Raw genomic sequence first — 26,592 nt, 5'->3', positions numbered from 1 at the left:
CATTAAAAACTTCCCCCTCTTTTAGTTCTCCAACAGTATCTTCACTGAAGTGTTTCCAAAGCAATGAGAAAAAGGGTAATGAATAACAGCAAAGAAAACCATTGAGGATCTTTGTAGTAAAAAATACCAATCACACAAATGCCCTAAAACAAATTCATACTGAAAACACATGATGAAGACACACTAAATCAAACAGAATTCCAGCCCAGGTGTCCTGCATTACCTTTTAACCACAGCCTTAGGAAGGTTATTAGTGTTATTCTAACTGCTGTGGTGAAGACAGTAGAAATGCCTAGATTTTTTTTTTTTTTTTTTTTTTTTTTTTGAGGTCCAGAACTGCATTCCTTTGTTCCAATGTGAAAATTACAGAGTATCAACAAACAAATAGCAGCACCACATTTCCGATTTCAGAAGATTTGGCCTCTCTATTAGAGACTGTTTCATTTTATTGTCAGCTTTTGGAAACTCTTTTTGTTCCTTGATTATGAACCTCATCTTGCATAAATCACGCAGCCAAAAGCTCCAGTGGTACAACACAAATTTGCTTGTGGTAAGGATCACAGTTAAAGTGTGTCAGCTTTTACTATTATTGCTGTTATTACTAATTGCTATTAATATCCTGTGTTGACTGACTCCAGTCCCTGTTCTGATGCTTATGGATATTATTCAGCATTCTAGAGTACGAGAAAATCTGTATTACCTTCAAACAGGCTGGTACTTTTATAAATTGCTCTTTTTCTTTATAGAAAGAGAGCAAGATCATTCAGAGGCTGTTCCACACATTCTTTTTTGCTCTGTGTGCATGATGCTTGATTAAAATAGAAGCCTAGTCAATTTATTAAAGCTCTATTCAGCAGAAATATTGTATAATATATGCATTCTCTTCTTTTGACCTGTTTAGCAGAAATGTAGCTGAATAGCCCAAATCAGGGCAAGGATGCGCAAAAAGCACTGCACAATTTAATAGTTTTAACTTGCTGAGGCACTTCTTAATACAGTCTGTGACAAACAAATCCAGCTATTGCAAAAACTGACTGTTTCAGTAAACTTAAGGGTAAAAGCTACATGATCTAGTGCAATAAGACTGGGTCTTTAAGTTACTATAAACTAAAAATTATATAGCAAATCCAAGCTCTCCTACATACTGATTGTTTTTAATCAATAGAACTAAGCTGAAATTGAAAAGTGAAAACATTATTTTGAAAATAATATTATAAAACTCTCAGTTTCAAAAAATGTGATATATTATTTTCTTATGCATATCATGCTTAAGGCTGAAAAAGATACCTATGAATTTAAAATCAATTTTTATCCCCAATTAACATTAAAAGATACTTACCAGAATCTCTGGAAAACTTTGAAGTTGGTGCCCTTCACATAAAATGTATCTATTTGAACATACAATTCAAACTCAAGGGATAGAGCCAGCATCCCATTGTCATAGGGTTGCAAGTGTCTTGCTCACTTTTATTTTGTAATTTGAAGGATAAGTTAAATTTAATATATTTCAAGTTTAAACAAAGATGCAGCTTCTCCATAATCTGAAGGCGAATAGAAACCCTTGACTGTAGACATGTAGCTGTACCTACCCTGTTACCAGAGAGCCATGCAAATCACTGGTGGTGTCTTCTACCAGCAGTTAATTGACAAAACTTCTCTATTATTTCCCTTTCCTTTCTTAATTAACTCATCAGCAATAAAAAATGCTCCTCTGTAATCGGGAAGCTTTAAGGATGGAAGCTGAAGTGGCATATTAGTCCCTATTTTTATGAGTGCTGTAGCTGCCATTGTCTTTCTGGTGGAAGTTCTCACATCCTTGGGCAGATGGAGAAGAAGCTGGGAGCTGACACTAAAAGCACACCCTGGGAGCTCGGTGCCTCTCACCACATTTTCAATTAGTGTCTGCAGTGTGTGTGAGGTGTCCCAGGCACAGCCCTCTCTTACATCATTCACGGCAATTTAAGTGGGGAAAAGTCTCTGCTGGGAGCAGATGTCAAGGGCAGTAATGCCTCCTCTTCTCTTCTGGCTTCTTGGCATCTGCTTTGAGTTTTGGGCCACCTCTGTGGATCCCAGAAACACATTAAGGGCAAACACAATCCGTTTTCATTAGTGTGCAAAGCAAGAGCAGAAAGCTGCTTTCTTCTGCTTAGAGCATAACAGAACCAGTGGAACAGCTCTAAAAGACAAAGGGTCTTTTTCTCATTACTGTTGGAGAAACATTTTACTCTCAAATGGATCCTTCTCAGTGCCACAGTTTACGTAAGCTCAGTAAAAGTTGTGATGAGATGAAGCTCTGGTGAGAGTCCTTCTGTGCTCAACACACTGAAATAATGAGGCTGTGGAGGAGGATCCTGGAAGGAGGCATCCCCTCAGCCCTGCGGCCAGCAGCAGTCCATCAATGTGCTCTTGGAACACCAGAACTCTCTTACACAAGGTCTAAAACCATCTGAGCACTCAGTGGGGAGACTGAGCTGGTGCCTTGTTTCAGAATATGACAGCTTTGAGGATCCATGAGGGTTTTGATGTCCTACCAAATCTAAATACGTTCTTCCAGTTAATAGAAAATTAGGTGTGTTTTCAAGGTCATGTTGATGTTAAATTGTTCCTTTGAAGCTCTGTAACTGCTAGTGTAAAAGATACCTTGATAGGGAAAGACGTATAAAAGCTCAAAGGTTTTTACTGAGGTCAAAAGGGCACTTCATAAAGAATGTGGGCAAGTTACAGGGCATGGCTAAGTGCTACATTGCATTAAGAGAGGATTGACTGTAGAAAAATGTAGTGTGAAATTCTGTGTTGAGGCAGTAAATCCAGGAAATATAAATTTTTATCTGAGTTCTCAAACATACATCACCAGAAATTCTTTTCATCCAGATGAGATGCAAATTGAGTGAAAAATCAAATAAACTGGAGTCCCACTCATCTTGTTAATTCTACTTCTTATTTTTCTTTACTCTTTTTCTCAGTGACAAAAGTAAGTTTACACTAGTCTTTGTGTTTTGTTGCTCAATTTTCTCCTGTAGATACCTTCTGGAAAACTCAAAATAGAACAATGGAAAAGTAATGAAGGTAAAATGTCAGTTTGCTCGGATACTGAAAATATAATCAATGCAATTTGTCAGACTCATGTGCCTTTCACTGGGATAAGCATTGATAACAATTCATCCTTACAATTGTGAGTCCTGAGATTAATGCTTAGAGTTCCGTTTCTTCCAGAATTCTTTGTTAACAAATGTATTTTCATGCTTCTCACTGCATGGCAATTTGTGATCCCTTGTAACCACCCTGAAAACTAGTCTGTCTTCTGACACTTCTTGTATTTCCAGAACTATTCTTAGACATTCCTGACTATTGTGGAAGTTGGTATCAATGCCACCAGGTTCCTCCTACCAGCACAATCTCAGAACTTGCCAGGGTAAATTAGACTTCAGCTAAGCCATGTCCGCACAGAATTTACTGTGAGAGTTGGACCCCATACCAAGACTTGAACATGGCACATCTGAATGTGACCTTCAAACAGCTTCTCCAGGTTTCCACACGCTGCAGAGCAAACAGAGGATAATATTTACACTCAGCAACTTTTTGAAGATGCTTCTATTCTTCTCAAATCTCAATGACATGCATCTTTTATAGATGAATTAATTTCTGCAACTTTTGTTGTCTAGCCTATTCCTGGCTGTGGAACGAAAACATTGACCTTGACTCAAGAAATCCATAGAGTTAGAAGGAATCAATTTAAAACATGAAGTGCTTGTGAAGGAGGTAAGTCTGCTCCTACACTTTGAACTATGTGGGCTTGCAGATCATTACTGCAATGCTTTCTAACTCTGCTAGCACCTCTGCCTTGCTGACATTTTCATGTTGACTTGAATATATAAAAACCCAGTCATGTTTCTTGTTATTATCTCTTACCAGTTGGTGCAATATGGCCATACAGTGAAAAGTCATTAGGCCTGCAGATAAACTGAGTTTTTCTTGCCGGATCAAGAGGCACATAAATCAGTCACAACTTAACTTTCCTATTCTTTCTTTTCCATGTATTTTCATCCTCCTTCAAACTGTAATTTCTGTGTATAAATATCAATATCACTTAAAGGGAATGAATTAGAAAGGGAAAACTTATAAAATATGAATTTAAATGTGTAGCTGTTTCTCTTCTTAATTTTAAACACAATCTTGGAAAATCCCTTGTGTCATGAAGCCATGTGCCCAAAAAGATTAATCGAGGAAATGAAAATAATGACTTTTTTGCAGTGGAGTTTTAGTTGACAAATGTTGCCAAAGCACTCTTGAGACTGTCACAAGATTAAAATACACGTTTGTAAAGGAATGATGTTAGCAAACCAATGTCCTAGTGCTGCATTCAAAGGCTGCTGGTAGAGTGCTCTGAATTATTCAAAGGATAAATGTGTAAAGATGCCTTTTCAGACTCCTCACAGACTCAAAATTCAGTGTTATTTCTACTGTTGCTGATCCTCTTTTGTCTGGTTTTTTTCCAATAGATTATTTCAAAGTACCTTTATATTAAATGCATAAATCTCTTTGTGCTCCCAAGAGCCGTATTTTATGGTTGCATTGTACTTACAGAGGATGAGATTGGGGAACATGGAGGTCACTGGCATGACCCTCTGAAGTACCTTCCATAGAGGTTAAGTTGTCATCATATCCTGAAGGGAGACTGTAGTACCTGGTAAGAGCAAAGCCACAGCTGACTCATACCCTAAGGCACGAGAGTAAGTCCAGCACATGCTGAAGAAAGATGCTCCTTGGAGCCTTTCCTGGTTAAAACCAGATCACTGTGTTCTTGCTCACTTGTGTAACAACAGTCCAGATGACTTCAGCAGGATCACTATGGCAGAAAACTGTGCTTTAGAACCACCTTGTGACACTCACAAGTCCCTTGCTGTTGTCTGCATTCAGGCACGGCCATTTGCAGTGGTACCACAACTTACCACTCCTTCAGGCTGTCGTGTTCCTTTGGAATCACAGCTTTCAGAGAAAAAACCAAACAGCTGTGTATAACAAATGTTGTCCTGATGGCTCAAATTGTCTCTCCTTGGACTTCTCAATAGAAGAGAAACAGAAAACTTAACATTGTTTGCCTTCAAGGTCTCCTTCTGTCCAAGTTTTTAATTCTATCTCTACAACTGCAGGATATAAAGACCAATACACATTTGCAATGGTTAAATGAATGCTTTATGCCACAAGAGCCACAGCCAGCTGAAGCAGCCCTCAACCCTCAGTGCCTCCTCCATTGAGTCCTTCACTCTTATTAAGGACTAATGTGAGTAGGTGAAAGATGGGAAGCACTTCCAGTGTTGGCAGGCAGACTAACAATCGCCCTTTTGGGATACTTCAGGAATGATGTCTAAGCCCCAGTGTTAGGCGAGTGACAGATTTGGCTTCCCTGAGCCTGGATGTGTTTTTAGAATGAGATTCAGATGGGCTGTTATTTAAGGATCCACTTTAGCAAAACTTGCAACTGCTAAGTGATCTTAATGCAAATGAGTCACATTCCTACCTATGTTGTAACAGCACAGGATGTCATCCCCACTTGAGAATAATGTGCATACAAATAAGGACCTGTGCTGTCACAGAGAGCTCTCAGCTTGGTAACTCATCCATAACCCAGTTCTGAGAGAAGAGAGGACCCCCACACACCTGTGTGTGTTACACTGTGCCACATCTTCTATATTTGTCCATGCCAGGGAACCCTTCCTCACTCTCTTGCCTCAGTTTGTTTTGTGATTAACCAAGCAACGTCTCATCTGTATGGGAATAATCACAAAGACTGTGAAAGGATGAAAGCCATTGTGCTGGTGTCAAACTCTGATGGCAAGCAATTTCAGAGTGGTTGCCAGAATTGTAATCATTTCAGTCATTTCAAAAGAGTTTAAAGTAGTTGTTAAAAAGAAAGTGCCTCATCATCCTGGGAAATAGAGTCATTCTTGGCCTTCAGTCAGGCATTCTTTAGAGCTAGTGACACATTTATGTGATTATAATGACAAATGACTTTTCTGTCCCTCTCTGTTTGTATAATAGATGAGATATGTGCGTGGTTTCTGAGGATGGAAGAAATAAGGGAGGGTGGAATATTTGTATTTCAAATATGGGAAATTCTAAAATTTCCTCATTAATAACCCCACCCCTCACCCCCAAAAGCAGGAAAACCAAATTACAATTTTAACTTCGAAAGTGTGAGTCTAAGACAGCACCTTGCATCAGAATTAGCCAAACGTGGCTGCTTGAGTTCTCGGCCAGCCTGGGACAGATCAATTCCTGTTGGAGCTGTTATGTGCCTGTTTTCTGCAGATTTTGTCAGTCTGCACAAAGGACAGGTAAAGCTATTCTGAAGCCAGCTGATACAGGTCCAAAACTTACCCTCAGCTAAACTGGTGCAAATCATATTTGATCAGATACACACCAGATGTAAAGAAACTGAGAGCAGGGTTTGGCCTGTTGTATTTCCCTAGTGCAGCCCAATGTTACACGTACAGACCTCTTGATGCTGTTGCTGACACTGCTGACAGTGCTAATGAAATTATGAGTTAAAATCATTGCTGGAATTAGTCATCTTGATTTGTTGCTTTTGCTGTATCTATTTCACAAAAGAGTTCTGCATTTTCAAAGTACAGAGAACAGTTCAATTAAGTGTTTAGTAGCTCCAGCTGCCCTCCAAAATCTGTTCAAACAGTCTAATGTGAAAGGAAAAAAAAAAATCTGAAATTGAAGGATTCTGCAGTATATAAGTTCAAATTTTGATTTATGAACTTGGCAGTCAGTCTCTACCAATTAAAAACATGCACAGGGTTTTTTCATCTTCCCCAGACAACTGTTATTACTGAGCTGGTCTGTTTTGTCAGCATGTGCCAAGCCCTGGCTCTGCCCCAGCCAGGGAATTTGCCTTTGCACCTGTCAAAGCCCAATGTGGAAAGAGCTGCATGACAAAGAGTGTAAGTGACAGTCCAAAATTGTCCACACAGCAACCTTTAAGTGCTTGGAGAGACTTTTCTTTCATGTTTTAACTGTACAGTTTCAATTGTAAAAGCCCTGTTGTCTACATCAAACCTTTTTCAGCAACAAAATTAAAGAGATTCTAAGTTTGTCAGTAAACCCTGACATTCAAGTGCTGAAGTTCATCAGAGTAGGGCAGATTGAAAAGTTATAGCACTGGGAGATTTTCCACTGAATTCATATTGTAAGAGATGGATTAAACTTACAAAGATCAAATGATCTGGAAATACAGATGATATCATTTGACTTCTATTTCTATTTATTAAAAATGCCAGGCTGGATGTGGCCCTGGGCAAGCTGTTTTAGCTGCCCCATTTGAGTGGCAGGACAGTGGATCCCAGAGGAGCTGGCCAACCTCAGCTGCCGTGGGATTCTGTGCATTCAACAAGATTTACACCCCATTTATCCTTGGCCAGTGGACCAAATAAAATGAATACTCTAGCATAGCTTTATCCTTAAACTATGTATTACAGCTTTATGAGTTAATATAAATAAATGCAACAGCAAGAATGATTCATTTTCATTCTTTGGGAAGCTGTAATATCTTATACTAGATAGACTGTCAGGATAGAATAAACAATTTCCATATTGATACCTGGTCCTTAGCACTTCTGTTTATTAATTCCTCTTACAGCAAAGAAACAAATGCTGAAATTTTAAAATGGCTCTTTGCTTAATATCAGAATTAAGTTTCTGTGCCTTTAGGTGGAAATAATTGGTATCATTTTATGAAACTCAAAAATGAGTAAGAAGGGAATCTTTTTGCTCTCAGGAAATTTATCTTGTTTTAATTTAGGACAGTGAAAATTGAGAAAGAATCATCTACATTGTCAAAAATATTTCTATATGCATAAGCCAACAACGTAGTGCTAATTAACCAGGGTAAAAATAGGCTAATTTTATATCACTAATGTGCTAGTCACTTTGGTAGTGTTCAGATGATACTTAAGGATGCATGCTGAGAAAGAATATGTTCTTAAATGCTCCCTATTAAATGAGCCAAAATAAATGAAACCACTGCTATATTGCAAAAATCACTCATGTCAAGGTCATGGAGAGATAATATAATAAAAGGACAAGAAGAGCTGACAGGATTTTTAGGTGCCAAAAACTTAAACTTTTCTGTGGGCAGTTACAAACTCAAATGGCACTTGCTGCTGCCACAACCACTTCAGCCTCAGTTGAACTAAAGTTTCATTATCAAAACCTTTTCCAGGGTAACTTAAAATGGTCACATCCTTCCAATGTAAAACCACTGATTACAAACAAATCTGGTTCGAGAACTTCCAAAATGCTAAATAGATCACAAAATGGCCACACAACAGGGAGATTTCTCTCTGGTTTCTCATCTTGAGTCCAGACAGTTCTGTCACTGTTCACCAAGCTCTACTCCTGCTGAAATGGCTTCCTGGTTTTTACATTTTTTCCATGTGCTTGGGTCTTTAGGGTGTCTTTTTTTCCCCTCCGCAGTCATTATGGACAGCTGCACTTTCAGATATTGGGACTTGTGGGAGCACTTTGGTTGGTACTGGATGGCCACGTGGCCAGTTTAGGACAGTGACTAGTGAACATTTTCATCCACTGGTGCCTTTGCAGCTGGTGTGTTCCGTCCAAATTAGAAATTTCACATGATACTGAGCCTAGAGGGTGTTTTAACACTACTGAATTCCGTTTCAGCTGGCACAGGTTGCACTGCTTGCTCTTTGGGTGTCCTGTTCCTCCTGACTCCTACATGTGATTTCCCCTCCTCCAGACAATGGTTCATTACTATGCACAATTTGTGACTAACACCTACAGTGACTCTGTTGGAGGGATTTTTCAGACAAATAACAATTTTTTAAAAAGAGTGTTTTCAATAGACTCTGGTGCAGTCTTGTTAAACACTACAGGGGAGCCTTACTTTTTTGCTTGGCTGCATGATTCTCCATTCTAATCCTGGTTTGTGTCCTTTGCTACCAGTACAAATCTTAAAAAAAAGTATTATTTTAATTTAAGCAGCACTAAAGAAAACCCTAAGCAATATTATTTCACATCTGACAAAGTTAACCTTCATTATATTTGTATAAAACATCAATTATGTGTAAAATAGGTTTGTATGAAATATCCCTCCTTATAATTAATCTTCCACTTCCAGCAGAATTAAGGGTATTCAATAAGTCTGGTTCCCAGTCTTTGTCTTGCAGCCAAAAAAAGAAGAGGTATGGAAGCTTACATGCATATGGGGAAAGGTTTTACTTTTTAAGTTTTTGCTACTTTTATAACCTTTTAGGTAGGAAGTCACTCTTGTGTTCATCATCTAAGTTTTAAACATCCTCTGTTATAATGCTGTTACGCTATTCCTCCTGAATAGCCTCTCTTTTCTCTACTCAGAAAGAAATTTCATTTATAATTCTATCAACACATTGATTTTTTGCTACTTTTTGAATTATTCTAATTGATAATAGGCCAAGTCTAAGATCCTTCATATAAAGAAGATACGCAAAAAGGCTACAAGGCCTGCTCTGCTGATTTTATCAATAAAGCAATGAATATTTAAATAAAATAATTGTGATGTCTGTTTTTTCTGTGGACTCTGGGATGGTGGCGATTTGTGATGGATCCAATATCCTGGAATAATTTCTTATCTTCCTGGTGAATGAGGCTGGAGGTGGAAAGAAAGAACTGAGAGTCCTGCAGGGGAATACATCAAGTAAAAGAGCAGCTTCTGCTGGAGAGAAGCAGATGTGACATGATTTGAGGTTGCTTTCCAGGGTGAACAAATCCTACCTAGAGAGTTTCCTGAACATAAGGTAACTTTCAAATGTCAGTGGAGTCACTAATTAATTGTTGTGGTGTTCTCTGCAGATATTCCATCATGCCAGAAGCATGTCCAGGAATCCACAGGCTGCTGTATGACTTCTTCTTGGGTGTGCACACACTTTTCTGTCTTCACCACAAAACATTGGGCTTTGCTGTTAATGACATAACCAAAATCAGTGAGATTTTACTGGATGGTCTGTATTTACATTAGGTTTGCAACATTCATGTTCAGTTTCTTGTGGTTACTTAACTAAGATGGTCAAAGGATGTATTTGTGAGCTTTATTTCAGACCCAACAGGAATATTGTGAGAACAGTTACGAGATTTTAACAACAACAACAAAAAAGGTAGAATTGTGTCAGAGGCTGATCTCTTGTAAATTCCAGTGTGATGCATTAGACTTTTGAACTTTTTCACATTATTGGCTCTAAATCCAAATTTGAGCTCCGGCTGACCTTTATTCTGATAAACATAAATCAAATGAATGAATGAACAGAAGTGTTGTTACATATATGAGATAAGCATAATAACATTTCTGTATTTTTTTATTTGTCCCAAAAAAGGTTTTTTACATGTAGGAGTTGATTAGCAACAGTATTCTTCTCACTTGTTCTAGTAAGTACCAGAGGAGATGTTCTGTAAGAAAAGAGAGAAGTTTGCCTGGGGGAACAGGATTTCATAGTAGGACAGAAGGACAGCAATGACTGCTCAAAACAAGTGGGGTTCAGAACACTCTTTATAGGTCCATGCCATGAGAATACGTTGGAGAAAGTGAGAAAACGGGATTTTTTGAATTATTTTTTTTTATTTTGCAGAAAAATAGGCCTGTAGTCCTCACAGCTGTGATTTGACCACATATATGATCTATGTAAATGGTGGAGAGTCCTGATTTGTATTAAAAAGGTACTTTAAAAAATATGTAAGGGATGGATTAAACAGAACTAATGGCATAAAATGTGCAAATTCATAATATTTTCCCTTCAGTGTGAATCACTGCTTTGGCCATTTATCAGTCAGACATCTCCAGAGTTTGCACAATATTGGCTGCAGCATGTCCCACCCAATGGTCAGAACTTCAGCAATCCTGTAATAAACATAAATAATAATGCCAGTAACTCGAGGTACAGAATTGCTGCATGGCAGAGCATTTGCAGAGTGAAGGTTTGCTTGAAGAGCGTCTTCTGCAATGACCTGTGTTGCACAGTGGGTTTGTTAGGCTGCTGTGTCAGTCTTGCTGATAAAGTGGGTTTTTGTGGAGATGAGTTTCATTAAGAAGGGAAGAGGTTTTTTCCCTAGGTTTTACTAATCAGCACATATCAATAATTTTTTCTAGTTACTCAATTTTTCTAACGCTTCCTACAATTAATTACAATGTTTATGTAACTCAGTAATTAAATCTGGGCACCTGATTGTCTCTGGGAACTTAACATTAATTTCTGTGGGGCTAAGCCTCTAGAGACTGCACATATATGATCATAAGTTATATGGTGAAGGCCAGGGAGAGTTTATGCCTCTGTGATCTAATTATTTTTAGGTAATCCATTATGCACTTTTTTCTCTCCTCCCTGGCAGTATCCAAATCCACAATAAAATAGATATTTATATTCTCTACTTCTGCTAGTTCTAACAGAAAAATTGTCTCCAGTGAGTGACAAATGTTTGCAAATACTTGCTTGCCACTCCTAGAACAGGTAGCCACATAATCCATTCTTTCTAAGGGCGGTTATGACTGAAAAATATAAATTATACAGTGTTGTACACTGAAGAACCATTAAACTCTTACTGAAGTGATGAGAAACTTTACAGAACCACTCCAAATTTGTATCTGGTCTGAATCACACTCTTTCCTCTGAGAAGGTTGTATCCAGCCTTTTACAGTGTACATGCTTGAAAAATATGGGGAGCACACCCGAGTGCACCTTTCTGAACACCTTTTATTTGTAGATCTCTAGACATTTCTAAAGGGTTCACTACCTTTTATCATTATTTTGAAAACAGAATTTTTTATTATTACACTCAAACTTTTCTTTTGTTTGTTGTGAAGAGGCATAGTTCAAGATATGATAAGAAACAGCACATTGCCAAATTTTCTGAGGTTTTTTCCAAAATTATTTTTATCTACAGTGCTTAAAATTAGTCCTATGGTAATTTTCAAACACAGTTAAGGAATAGCTTGTCAAAAATTATTTATTCATCTAATGATAGATGTGACTATCTTCTGGGATTTTAAAAAGTGCCTAAGTTGGAACTAATGAAGTTTAAGCATCTAATATGTTTAGCTTATATTAAAAATCCTGTGAGATGATGATATAAAACGTTTTAGACCCAACCACACTTTCAAAAGTGCCTTAGAGACACTTAATTGATTAAATTGGAAATAAACCACCCACCCTAGTAGTTAAAACCCTGAATATAAATATGCAGAGAAGTATTGTTGCATTTGAGAGGATTTAAGGTTGGAAAAGGAACAAGACTTGTAGAGAGAAGTAACTCTAACACCACTGAAAATCAAAGCACTTTTCCAATCCTTTCATCCCCATAGTGTGTCTGACAGCCTGTTTGCCTTTTTCCTGTGCTATCAATGAGTCTGTTAAATGTATTGCTGCCCTGACAAAACTTTGCACTTCATCACAAATATCAACCTGCTAGTTATTAAACCAGGAGAGGTTAAAAAATGTCCCCTACATTGTGCTTAAAGAAAAAGCTCTAAAGCATGAGAAAACATCCCAGCAGCTCACCTTGGGATTGCGTGCAGTGACAGTAACAATAAGTACTTCTTTAAGAAGTGCTCCATCTTCCAAGAACTAAATTTCTGTCTGAACTGGAGATCAGGAGAGCCTCCCAGTAGCACAGCAGCAAAACAAAGCCCCAATTACTATTCTAAAGAGACAGAAACTGCAGCTCTTCACTACTCATGATAAAGGCAGCCAAAGCCCCTGGGTTTTATGAGAATGTTGTTTGATGTCCTCCAGCAAAGCTGTGTCTAGAGACAGCTTATCAATCCAAGCACGGCCATGTGCTGTGCTCCTGTGCTGGGCTGAGGCTCCCCTGTGCTCTGCCCAGACTGGCATTTGTGTTACACAACACCCTGCGATTCCGGGGCAGTGCCCTCGTGGGAAGTTTGGCTGAGCAGACCAAGGCCAAGAGAGTTCCCAAGGAGTGAAACTCCACCTTATTCTCATCAAAGCCACAATGATGGATGTGACATGCTGGGCTCGAGACCACCCCAGTGTTTTACTTCCCCACTGTGCAATTTTTGTATGCAGAACACGAGTGTCTGCTACGACTTTGCAGAAGAATCCATGAGACTGCCTGTGCATAAGGCAGTGAGATGCCTTGATGCTGTAAATCACCTCTTGAGACGTATTTCTACTTTAATGCAGAGGGAACAGAGGGAGGACTAAGTTCCTGACTAAGCTGCCTCCTTTGAATACCAGAAGTTAGGCTGAAGTTGCTCTACTTTAAACTTGAATGGGAATGCAAGAGGCTCATTTGGTGAAGGAATGGCAAGATATGTCCTGAGCTGGCTCTGTAAGAGTGTTTTAGGTCTTACAGGTGCTAATAGCTACTTGTATCTGGTGATTGCATTGCTCTGCCTCTTCAGATTCTGCTCCCTCTGCCTGAAATTGCCCATTTGTACCTGGTCCCTTTGCACCCGGTTTTGAATATTTTGTCTAATTGTTCTGAAGGAGAGTTTTCCACTTCTGTCATTTCAATAAATTGCACATGCTTTGCTATAGATTTACCTTCTGTTCCTTTGCTTTTGAAGGCTTAGCTGGAGAGTGAGAGCTGCCAACATTGCAACTGTGCAGTATTTCCTGGCCTGGCAAGTTTCACATTTCTCCCTTGCTGACAATGCCATGAATTAGTGAATGATAATGTGTTGTTGCTTTTTAAGCCTTTCCCACACCGGTCTTTGTTCATTTGAAAAGATCTCATGTCTTCTCTTAAATGACTAAAATTGAAGCATTTCCAATATAGTAGAAGAAGAACCCACAAAAACTCCTTTCCTTTAGACTGGTAGGGTACAGGACAATTAATAGCAGTTTTTATTAGAATTGGTCAAAGCCCTTTTCCACAGGAGGAAAAAAAAAAAAATATATATATATATATATATGTGTGTGTGTGTGTATGCAGTCCAGGCCTGAGTTAGCCTAAAAGCTACTGGAAGCTCAAAATCTGGTGATTTAGATATTATCACTTCTTTCCCATGGGGAAGAATCTTTCAAAACCTTGCCATTCAATCACAGAGCTGGAGCACCAGGGCTCTGTGACACATATCTGTCTCCTAAGGCTGCACAGATATACTTGCACTCATAAATATTTTGCCAGATGTGAATACTTTTTCCACCTTAGGAGATCAGTGAGAAAGAATTTTGTGGTTTGTCATTTGACTGTCAAAGCTGCAAGTTGGTTTACAATAGACAGTTTTAAATGGAGAAGGAGCTGAGGCCACATCTTTTCTTCTCTATTGTTCCATTCCTGCACTGGGTGAGGAGAAGAAACCACTGATAATAGCAACATACATCTCTAAGTCTCCAGAGAGCCTTCTGAGGGAGCAAGTGTCTGCTGTGGAGAGCTCTGCACCTCAAAATATATGGTGGTAATTAAATTGCTGCTAATTGAGTTTAGTAGTCCAAAGGCTCAAACACGAATGAGTTAAAACAGGAAATATGGAAAAAGGAAAATACCTTTCCCGTAACATTTTATGTTTTCCATCTCATAATTGCCTAGCCTGCACTGAGAATTGCTTTCTGTCACATGTGCCATCTCTTTTGAATTTGTTATTCTTGGATTTCTTTTCCTTGGGGGCAATTTTATTTGTAGTTGATGTTTGCTTACAGGATTGGAAATAAAAAAAAATTCACTGCCTGTCATAAAACAATTTACCTGAGAGAAAACAATAACACCACTGAGGCAACTGTACAGTTACATTTCCTGGTAAATATGTGCTTTTTACTGATTGCTTTTATTTTCATTGTTTCTCTCTCACAGCCCTTGACAGCCTCTAATTCCCAAGGATAAATTCTCTCTTGCTCCAAAGCAGGTTATCAGTTAGACTGATAAAAGAGGTCATACTAGCAGTGGGTAATTTCACAGAATGGAGACAAACCAACAATCAAAAATGGTAATAATCTGTCATTAAAAAAAAAAGGGCAGCAAAATTAATATATTGCATTTTTCCTCCAATTCTTGAAAATGGAAATCAAGAATTTAAAAAGCAACCAACTGAATTTAGTTTGTATGGTACACATTTTAATGACATGTGGGAAAGTAGTGTTAGTTTTGTTGGTTTATATATTTTAAAAAGCTCTTGGTCTTAACTGTGCTTGCCAGCAGTTGTATTCTTCTGGTCTCAATTTTCTGCAAGCTCTGCCTCTTGATTTATAATGTGTTATCATCAACTGCGCTATTTTCATGATTTATTAAGTATTCTTTTCTTATTTCTTCATGGATTCTTTTGCCTCTACAATGAAGCTTTAAAAATGAGTAGGTTTCCTTGATTATGATTTTGTATCATAATGTCATTGTAACTCATGCTATTCTGTTAAATTCACATCAACAATCAATCTGTTCTGTAATTGTTTCTGACTTCTCGGAATTGGTTCTCTAAAACCACTGGGGTTTAGACTTTATTTTGTTTGCACATAAGAAAAGCAATAGGATGATTGGTTTTACCCCAGCTATCACTTTTTTAGCTCTAAGAAGAATTAGTCTTTATCTCTCAAGATAAAGTGTAGCACAGATTTCCTAGCACACTGGATGGAAGCCTTTTGATTTAGGAAATTATCTTCTGGACTATCACCAGTCTTTTAAGATACATATTTCATATTTTAGTCTGTGTGTTAATGCAACATTTTTCTCTAGGTAGAAACTATAAATTGATATTAGGAACCCAAGCATCCTTTACTTTTTCTGGTTTTATGGTCTGTAAAAACTATCATTTATTTCCCATCTCATGCTTTATCTGTTATCATTCTGAGCATTCAAGATCCCTTTCATATTATTTTCCAGTGAATCAGAGAAAGGTAATTCCATCTTTTTACACAGTTTTCTCAACCGCAAGGAACTTATTTGGGAAATCTCTAGTTTCTGCTCATAAAAAGGATACAGAATCAGTTGTTCTATAATGCAACGTCTTTCTCAGATATTTTTCTATAATATCTTTTGTACTTGAAGATGAGAAACAGTAGCTTGTGTCTAATAAATGTCAAACAGAACATGTGCCAAATTTTCAGTGGCAAACTGCAGTGAAGCACACAGCCTAAAAGCTGAAATATATCATTTGGAGTCACAGGCCAGTAAAGATTGTTAGATATGTCCTGATGCTTTCCTGCTAATATTTTTGGTGGAAATTAAACTTTTAAACCAGGTACAGGTTGCTCACTTACGCACAACTTCCTCAGATTTTTGTTTTATTTACAACACCTTTGGAATTAAGAAATTTTAGCTCTCAAAGCTCTCATTACACTTGTTGAAACAAAACCAGAATAGACAATAACTATTAGCCAGTTATTTATGGAGAAAACAAGAATTCATGTCCTGCTCAAAAACCACTTTCCTTTGCGGCCAGCAAATGGTGCCATCTTCCAAGGTAGCAGAAATATTTGAAGCTCAGGAATAAGTATTTCTCTTACTGACCTCTCTCCATAGAAGAGCAGCATAGTTTACATGTGGAAAAACAGTTGGTGCTGTACTCCACAGGCCAGTAAAGAATGGGGGGATGGGTTTCAGGGTTGCCAGAGGGATATCTGAGACCTTTTCTGAACAGCACTGCTCCAAGGATAGCCTTTTCTCTTTTTCATCTGCACATTGTCATTTAAAAATGCATCCTGGTCTCAAGATAACAGATTTTGGTTTTGCAAATTTGGACAGGGATTTTTTTTTTTCCTCAGTTGGTGTGGTATTATCACATCCCTACTGTTTTTATTCTTCACAGAAGACATTTTTAAAATGCCATTTAAAATCTTGCTGCAGCAAGGAAGGGATTATCACACATTAATTTGATATGCTCACTCTGAGTGGTTTTATTGCTTTTCAAAACAATTTAAAATTTCAGTATTCAGAACCCGTTTTAGAAATTATCATCAGAGGATATTAGTCTTACCCATGAAGGACAGATGATATATATTTTTACAGCTTATTGGGCTCCTAGATTTACTCTCAACACATACACAGAACCTGCTTGAAATATTGGCCTCCTACACAGCGACATGTAAATTACTGGGAAGATGGTCCCACTGGGGTTCCTGTTTTGTACCCTGGAACTATCAAGATTCAGTGTGCCAGTGAGCATCCTAATGATAGCTGAGAGTGCCGAAACTTTCCGTTTTCATGGCAACCACACAATCTGTTGTACAATAACTACTGCTTTGTCACTTGTTTCAAGTTGAGCTTTGAAAACAGTTGGCAGGAGAAAAGTATCTTTTCATGCCTTCTCTCTACTGAGCCTGATATTGTTGCCTGATGTGTTTTGTTAGCACACAAGATACATCTCTTCCCATGCAGGTAATTGGCAGGGGGCTTTCAGGGATGTTAATGGATGTGTGATCAGCTTGCTGTTCGTGCCTCTGTGATAATGAGAGTTTCCTTCAGGGGAACACTGATCTGAGCCTCACCTTTGCTCTTCACCTGGGAGGCAGCAGCTGAAGCTCGTGAAGGTTAGAGCCAGACCTGAGGAAAGGTGCAATGCCAGCAAAAGCAGTACCCATTGCCTGCAGAAATCCAATTAGGGATCGGCCAGGTGGGGCTGAACACAGTCAGGTGTGTGGGGAGGATAGGTGGAGAAGAGGCCTTTGACAAAGATTCCTCCCAAGAGTGTGTTGTCTCTCCCAATTGCTCTGTGTCACAGTCCCAGAATGGTGCCATGGCAGGAGATTTTCATACTGATGTTAAAAAGCACAGTCTGAGCTCTCTGACTGTTATCCCAGAAGTAGTGTTAATTTATACAGATTCTGTAAAATAGCTAACTTTCATCTGCTTCTCCAAATGGCAGTAAGATCTGAGCTGCTGCCTTGATGGAAGCCATGGAAATGACCCAGTAACATTTAATGGGCTTCAGATCAGACTCAGGATATTAGTTTCTGCATCAATTTTTAGGACATGATCCCGAATAAGCACACAAATGCCTGCCTGCTCTCCCTGAGTAGAGAGGCTGCCTGGCACCAGGGTCTGGCTATTTGCTGTGTACTTGCTGCTCCCAAGGAGAAGAGCTGTTCCAGCTGTGACTGGGTGTTGGAAGAGGGGTACACAGGGATTCTGAGGTTTTGTAAATGGGCTCCTAGAGGTATTTCCCAAATGAATGGACTTTCTCAGACCTCTCAGTCACAGGAGCTCTTTCAGAAGGGTGATGTACCTCCTACTGAAGTGGACCTCAGTATAATGGGAAAGCTTTCTTGACGAGTGTGATGACAAGGCAGTTAGATCTATTTCCCTTTTTTCTTTTTTTTTTTTTAATGCATAACTGTAACCAATTTATCCAACACATATATTTCTGTGTCTTCATGGTGCTGTAAGAATCTAAGCGATTATGGACACAGTCAGTAGAGCCTCTTCGATCGAGAATCTGAGTTAAGTCCCAGGGAAAGCAGCTAGACCACCTAATCTGACCACCTGGGTACCACATGTGTGCTGCATTTCACTCAGATGTCACTGTGTAAAAGACCCTGCCACTGAAATGCTGGTGTTGAACTCTCAGGGCACTGGACTGTGCCACACACAGGAAGGAGATGCACTAACCTTGCTGCTGTTCCTGGTAATCAGGTGAAATTTGCTGTGGTAGCCATGAAACTTGTTCCCCTGTTCTTTGATTTTGAAGGCATTTATTGTTAAAAAAACAACCAGCCAACCAACCAAGATCCTGGTGATCAATGTAATCCTGAGCTGGTCAATGAACAAGGTGTCAAGCCAAGACTTTGCTTTAGCCCCTTGTAGCAATTATTCATCCCACCTGGTGTCTCAGTTCCAGATGTGGTCAAGCTCTGATTATCACAAAAAAAAGTGAAGAGAAAAAATCCTGGAGTACCAGCTCCCTCATGTAGTGCCTCTGTGTCAGAACGTGCCCTGGGCTGCCCTGCCAGGGTGCGGATCTGCCTGACTCAGTGCCACCAATCCACACCACCTTCAATGAGCGATTGTCCCCCAGAAGAGCTCTGTTCCTCCTCCACCAGCCTTTAAAGCAGGCTGCAAGTTCTAGTGGTCCCTAACCCTGGTACTGCCCTTTTGCTTCCTGCACTTGATCTGACCTACACATTTTCTTTAATTTTGCTAAAAATAGGTGGTCTAAAGCTTTCAGCGGAATGAAGTGATCTATTCAGAGACAAGCTGCAATGTTAAAGTACATTTGCCTTTTAGCAAGTATAATATGCATCAAATAAAATATCTCAGTGAAGGCTAAATACCGCTTTACTGTGCTGACCAGGGAGCTCCAAATTTCTGTTCTCTCAGATAACATTTTGTTGCTTTGAAAATGGTTTTCTCCATGAAAGAAAACAACACTGATTAGTGGTTGTTTGGAATTAAAATATTGAGCATTTTTGTTGTCAAATACAACAATGGAACAAGAACAATTGGCACAGGAAAAGTAATTTTGATTTTCAATGTCTAAATTGATCAATTAGGAAAGAATTTGATTGGTACGGACATTACCAAGAAATGTCAATAGGTAACAAGTGTCAACACTGTAATTTGGCCTAGTCTCTAAGTAAATGTGCTTGCTCTTTCCCTAACTCCTTCATCCATAATTTATAAACCATTGATGGGATGAAGACACGCAGCTATTATATGAGGATTCCTCCAGTCCCAAGATTTGGGGTTTCATGATGAAATAGTCAAAGTATCTGTGTGATCCTGGAGGCCAGGCCCCATTCCCCAGCAGAGAACGCAAGCACAGCTGCTCTTCTGAAAAATACGTGGCCAACATGGGTGTGACAGAAAAGGGAGGGAGGGAGGGAGCCAGGAGGTGTGTGGGGGTTAAAAGGAGATCAGGGCAGAGCCAGAAATAGATGTAGTGCTATACAGTGCTGGCTTTCAAGGCTTATGTTGCAAGATAGGCTAAGTGTAGAGTCAGATGCACATTTTCATTCCGGAGTTTTAGACCTGACACTGGCTCAAGTAGTGCCCCACATTCCTGGTCTATTCCCCTGTGACTGTAGTGTGAATTAGCAGGAGAGGCAATTACTGTCCCCGAAAATGCTGGGCTGTTGATCCTTTTGCTTTCCATAATCTTTTGAACAGCTCCTTCGGGAAGAGGCTTTCATGGTATTTCCCCTAACACTTTCACTTGAAAGTTTGAAGTGCTGCTGCAGGTATTTTGACAAAACCTATCAAAAATGGCTTTCAGTGTCATTCAGTTTCTCTTGCCGTCTCATCTCAGTCTAACAGAGCCACAAATAGAGCTGTTTAACTGCATTTAGAGGCCTGGGTCCTGGGATTATGGCTAAGCAGGGAGTGGATTTTCCTGTTCACAAGAGTAGTGTCTTGGTCACTTTCCCTGTAAGTGTCCAGATATGTAGTAAGAGTTGTATTTTCTTTGGAAATTTTCCTTGCTCTCCCTATGGATTGCATCTCTTGCTGTGATCTGAGAGACACCCTACTCAGTTTTCTCAAAGTACTGACACAAATCCTGATGGAGCTTCCAAAAGCTCTGGCAGGAGAGTAGTTAGACTTTCTTTCTTCTGCTTCCCTTGTCTCACTTATCTGCTGTCTCAAGAAAATAGGTGCCCTGTCTCCAGGGACTGGATTCCCCAGAGGGACTGTCTCCTGCATATCCATTTCTGTTATTGATTATTGTGTATTTCATTTTGCATTTGCATTTGCTCTGCATTTGTCTTTCTGGAATGCAGTGGTTACCATCAATGTTGACTTTAAATCAATCCCCTGACGTTGGCAATGGCTGTAATTGATTTTCACAAGGTTATTGTCTTTGTTGTGGAAAATGTCCAGATATAATTCATGTTAAACTGTAATGAAACCTGTAAGCCATTGGAAGTGTTTTAGCAAGATCAACCCTCCAGTTCTAAGTGTACGTCACTGCAAGAGGAAAGACATTTCCCAGGGCCATGAGGTAGAAAATGAAAGTACAGCAATTAAGGTTAGAAGTTGGATATGTTGTATTGGGAATGCACAGATTCACATGTACAGTGAAACATCAGCCCTTATAGACTGAATATCATCATGAGGACACTTTAGGAAGGGTAGGGGTATTTTAAATCCATTAGCTTTTCCTTCAGTCTGCCTTTGCAGGCAGGTTTTGAGGCAGAAATAGCAGTGTGCACAAAGTACTGATATCTAGCGTTATGGAAATCACATTTTTATATAGGACAGTCCTCTGAGTCCTAGAAGTCCCTATTTCCTTATTAAAGGTAAATTGGTTTGGGTTCTCTATGTTTCCTGAATCCTCAATTGAATGAAAATATGAGCTCTTGAAAGTGCTGCAATTTCCTAACACTGATTCTCTATACATGACAGCACAACACCGGACACAGCAAAGACCATTTGAGTGGCTGTTGATGTGAGGTGCTCACAAAGCTGGGGCTGTGTTTACTTCAATTCTCATGATGAGTTTCATCAGGAGTTCAGCCCAGTAACAGAGGACTCAGGATAAGATTTGTTTGAAATGAGTGTACAGCCAGTGTATATCTCAGCCTCTCATTACCATATGAGTGAATGGCTTATATTTTTTAGAAAGTCTCAAAGTTGGCAAGTCTGTCTGGAGAAAGGGCAGTTTCCTCACTGTTGCCTGGCTCCTTGAAAAGGTCCCAGCCTTCATCCCCTTTTCATAATTGTAGCAATGTTCTGGTGTTATGATTAACTTCAAACATATGATGAGCAGTGCAAGCTCAAGAGCTTTATCTGACATGTTCATTATGCTTCAACAAAATATCACATCCAGTCATTCCTAGATATTTTCAGTTAGAAATGCATTTAAGATGATTGTGGCCAGGTGGACCAGTATCCTCTAGAATATATGTTTTTGTCTGGAAGTAAACTTTAGAATTAATCCCAGTGAAAATGGAAAGTACTTGTGGGAGAACTGGTGTATAGAGGTCTAAACCCTAGAACTTCCCTTAGCTCACTTCTGAGTACAATGTTCAGAGCAGTTACAAAATAAAAATGTGCAGTATCCCACTCTTCCTTTGGAATATAAATTTAGGCTTAATTGCCAGCAGAATTAACAGAATTGTCTTAAAGTCTGTGCAAGGAAGCAAAGAAAAAAATCTACAGGATGTTTGTCTTAAAAATGATGAGTTTTTAAAAATTTTTTGTCAGTGAAAAATAAGTATCTGCATCACACTAGAGGAGCTTCTGGTGAGCTAATCAAAGAATGTCCATTTATTTTAGAATGTCAAGAGCAGTTTAACCTCAAGATGGTGCTAGATGGTTAAGTTGGCTGTCACAACAGCTATTTATCTTTTACATTTTTTCAGAATGAAAAAGCATCGGTAACATGTAATTGGTTAATAACCAATAAGAAAAGATAAAGACTTCATATTAAAGTGCATCACTTTTACAGATTGATATGTTTGTCAGCCTAAGCAAGACATGAATTGATTTGAAAAGGTATTAATTATATCAATGTTTCAAAATAGAATAGTGAAGAGAATAGAAGAAACAGAGCATATATAAAAGTCGTTGGAACCACAGTGGTAGGAGATATACAATATGTTACTTGACAGCTTATCTGGTTATTAGAACCAGGCAGCCTGGGATTAATGGGACTTAATCATTCTGGCAACATAAAGTGAGCAAAACCTGTCAGATAAGTAGTAAAGGCTTTTAAGTTCCTGAAGAACTTAAGGAACTTCTTCATTCACAGTAAATAATATGTAGGAGTGCTTTAATTATTTCAAATCCAGCCGGTTTTCTGCTGGAAGGTGGTTATCCAGGGCATGGCTGTCTTACCTGAGCAGTAACCTGTCCCTGAATCAGGAGAGGAGCAGAACATCAGGAGAGGAGCAGAACATCAGGAGATGAGCAGCGCTGGCACGGCAGCACCGTTATCCTGACAACTTCCTCAGCACGAGCAGCTGTAGGGATGGAGCTGCAGAACAGAACACTCAGGCTGCTGCTGAGGATTTTCCCTGCACTTATGGCACCAGGTCTGATTTTCTAGAACAGCCAAATAGTGACCAGATGACCAGAAATTCATCTTACCGCTTCCTTCTTTGTGGGACAGTTAAGGGAGAGATTTTCCAAGGAGCCCATGACAGCATTTTTAGTGTTTATGGTAAAAACATGCTGCCAGGTCTGTAAAAACTGTATCTCGAGCTGGTGGTCTCTAAAATGGACCCGCTTACCTTAAAAAAACTCTTTTCCCAAAATGAGATGTGGGTCTGCTTGAAGATCCTGGCTCCTGGGCACATCTCCTATGACTGGTGGGTGTTGGAAAGCAGAGAAGCTCTCTTCCCCACACAGGGTAATTTTATTCTTCTTTTTGTTTTCTTCTGTATTTTTCAATGTTTGCTTCTTTTTTTTTTTTTTGGTGACAAGATTTAATCCTTTAGAAAATCTGCAAAATGAGAACAATTTATGTGTCAGGTTAATTTATTTTGCACCAGAATGGCCTTTCAAAAAGATGGCTGTTTAATATATAACCTTATAAATGAATCAGCAAAATAATATGGGAACTTGGGGATGTGCAGTGACAGAAGCTTTTTTATTAAATTTTATTTTGATTTTTTTTTATTCTCCCAGACATTTTTTTTATATCTTCCAAAGTTTTTATAATTGTTTAATGCAAGCAATTACTTACGAGGTGGTTGTATCAGCCAAGACAATGTTACAGAAATGTGAAAAAACCCTGGCATTGAAAAGGGATGCTTGATCTGCTGAAATAATTGGAAATTTGCCATCATTCCTTTGTCACCTGAAGAAAAGAAGGTTTTACAGTCCTTCTTATTTGCAAATATGAACTAATATACCTTAACACAGTGCTGCCTATGCTGCTCAAGTATTCGTTTTTTCATTGTTTGGAAAATTTATTTCTTGGAGGGAAAAAATCAGCTAAATGTGATTGTTTGGCTCTATAAAGCAAGGAAATAGAAACTAGACTGTGTGTCCTACCCACAGATTTTTATCAGATGCAGATAAAAATATAAATAGCCTAGGAGACAGTGTCCTCTTAAATGATGATCCTAAGGTTAGTGGGACTTTTTGAGAAGATTTTTCTTGTCTAGACAGTTATAAAGAAGCTGAAAGTTGATTTAAGGTTTTATTATAGGGAATATAATTCTACCTCCCTCATATTCAGTATGTAAGTAGGAAGGTATTTTATGTGTAACTTTAGAATGCAATTCATAAGAAAATATACCGGTCATTCCAGATAGCTGAAAATATATTAAAAAATTATTTTAAATGGAGAATAGGTTACATATTTTAGAACAGTGAGGAAATCAAAACATTATTTTTGTTTTCACTAGATTAAATTCCAAAGTGACATTCCGGCTGACAGAAGGAGAGACACAGTAGTAAAATTCATGCTTATGTGGCTCAGGCTTAATCAAGGGGAGAGTTAGGGTGAGAGTGTTTAGCTAAAAGTCATTTTAAGTCACAAGTACATAAGAATAGATGATTAATTATGTTGTCCACTTGGGGCAATGACTGTGCAGGACAAATTGCATTTGAACTTGCAAATTTGCATTTGCATTTGAACAAAGAGTTTAAAGAATGAAAGCACTGGATGGCAATAAAGAAAACAATTCCTCCCTCTCAAAGGATGGTGTATTGACACAGGGAAATGATTCCCTCTGGGTCTGTCTGTAGAGGAATTTAGGAGAAAGCTGTCTATAAATATTGATCCTGACACAGGATCCTTCCAGTAACAGTCTCAGAGGTGCCACTTCTGAGATCTAGAGGCTGAATGTTTGCAGTGACCTCTGCCATACAAAGATCAGAGTCAGCATCTGGATCTCCATATGGAGGATGAAAGTTTTTGTATTACAAAAATCTTTCCAACAACTATTTTGGCAGGGACAATCATAAAAAGAGTATTTGAGCATCTTATTACTCTGTTAATATATTCCCATCAGGAAGTTAAACTAATTAACTCCTCTCTTATGCATACCTTGGTGATATTTTTACATTTCCCAGGGCACATAACCAGTCACAAGAAAAAGAAAATGTCACCTTCCAATAGTCACTCCCTAGCAGGCACTGGAGGACACTCTTAAAGTAAAATTTTTTGTGTGCTGTTAAGGTTCTTGTTGAGGTAGAACAAAAGATGATGGTCTCACGTGACAAATTTGCTTCACCTTGGTGTGTATCTCTTCTTTGTCTTTTTTTTGGATATTTTTACTTCTTTGTGCTCTTGAGATCACAGTCACTTCTTCTGCTTGTATTCTCTGCCCAAAAAAAAAAAGTTTAATAATTACTGAAATTACTTAGTCAAGATACAGAGCTACTGGAGAGTACTGAGATGATTAAGGATGATAAAGGACCTCTGAGAGGATTTAAGGGTCTGGAGTACCTCACCAAGGCTGAGACAGCTGGGACTACCCAGCCTGGAGAAGGGAAGGCTCAGAGTGATCACCTCATGTGCAGATACCCAGCAGGGGATGTAAAGAGAAAGCAGCCAGACTCTTCGCTGGTGTTCAGTAAATGACAAGAGGCCATGGGCACAAGCACACAGGAGGTTCCCTCTGAACATCAGGGAACGCTTTTTCACTGTGAGGGTGACCGAGCACTGGCACAGGTCACCCTGGGGGGCTGTGGAGTCTCCATCCTTGGGCACATTCAGAAGCTGTTTGGACACAGCTGTTGGCAGCCTGGTCTAGGTGACCCTGCCTGAGCAGGAGGGTTGGACGAGATGGTCTCCAGAGGTCCCTTCCAACCTCAACCATTCTGGGTTTTTTTGAGTCTGTACCATTGCTGTTCAGTGTTTCTGATGTCATCTGTGACAATGATGAGGAATAAAAGACTTGGATCTCTTTAATTCTGAACTAAACTTACTACCCCTCTTGCCTTCTTTTCTTGTTAGGGTTCAATTTCTTCAGACTGTCTGTGCAAACAAGGTCTAAAAATAAAAAGCATCCCTTGGGAGAAAGCAGATTTCAGCACTGAACATTGGTCAAGTAGAGCAGAACATAATTCAGGTGACTAATGAAGGACAAAGCAAGGTACCTGTATGCAAACAAGGTTGCCTGTGTGCAAACAGCATCTGAAGGCAACTTGTGACATTTATGGTTTTCTTCCTATCGTGAGGGAGTGCATTTTTTTAAAAGTGTTGTCAATGTGTTGTGGACACCAACAGTTACATGGAAGGACAAGGGCCATTGTCTCATCTACTTAATGCTTCTAAATGAGGTATTTTTGGAGAATTGGAATCTGAACTGGCTTGTGTGTCAGTCAAGGTCACATTTTATTTTGAGTTTGTCTGTAGCACACAGTGAAGGTCCTGTATTAAATGCTATTCAGCATAATATCCCTGATTTAACATGTAGAAAATTATGAAGGATTAACCAGGGATAATAGCTGTGAACATGATCCTTTATTACCTGGATCAGCAATGTTGGAAGAACAAATGGAAGGCATAAATGAAATAATTTGTTGCTGGGCAGTTGAAGAACACACTAAATCACCTGGCTAACCAAGGATGAAGATTATGTTTCTGAACTGACAGAAAAAATCATGGTTAAGGTCATTGTGGATTTATTACCCCAAGGAACATTATAATAAACTGGTTTGTCTTCATATTAAATAAAGAAAGCCTCAATCTGCAGCCAGTTCTCTGTTGAAGGCACATGAATTTGTCTAGAATTAATTAGATGAAATGTTATCTGATCA

General features: G+C 38.9%; 1 long non-coding RNA gene across 2 annotated transcripts in view; it reads right to left on the bottom strand.

Annotated features, from left to right (window-relative positions):
- Nucleotides 1–7,730: 7,730 nt before the first annotated feature.
- Nucleotides 7,731–26,592, bottom strand: part of LOC125334464 — a 54,154-nt gene continuing 35,292 nt past the window's right edge. For both annotated transcript variants that reach the window (XR_007207146.1, XR_007207142.1), the window contains 4 exons: nt 25,062–25,151; nt 23,109–23,320; nt 22,714–22,852; nt 7,731–9,962 (listed from right to left, as the gene is read on the bottom strand). This is a non-coding gene — a long non-coding RNA (uncharacterized LOC125334464). The remainder of the gene's footprint in view (nt 9,963–22,713; nt 22,853–23,108; nt 23,321–25,061; nt 25,152–26,592) is intronic.

Source organism: Corvus hawaiiensis, chromosome 16 (genome assembly GCF_020740725.1).
Source record: "Corvus hawaiiensis isolate bCorHaw1 chromosome 16, bCorHaw1.pri.cur, whole genome shotgun sequence".
Taxonomy (NCBI): Eukaryota; Metazoa; Chordata; class Aves; order Passeriformes; family Corvidae; genus Corvus; species Corvus hawaiiensis.
This window is presented reverse-complemented; position numbering and strand designations above follow the sequence as displayed.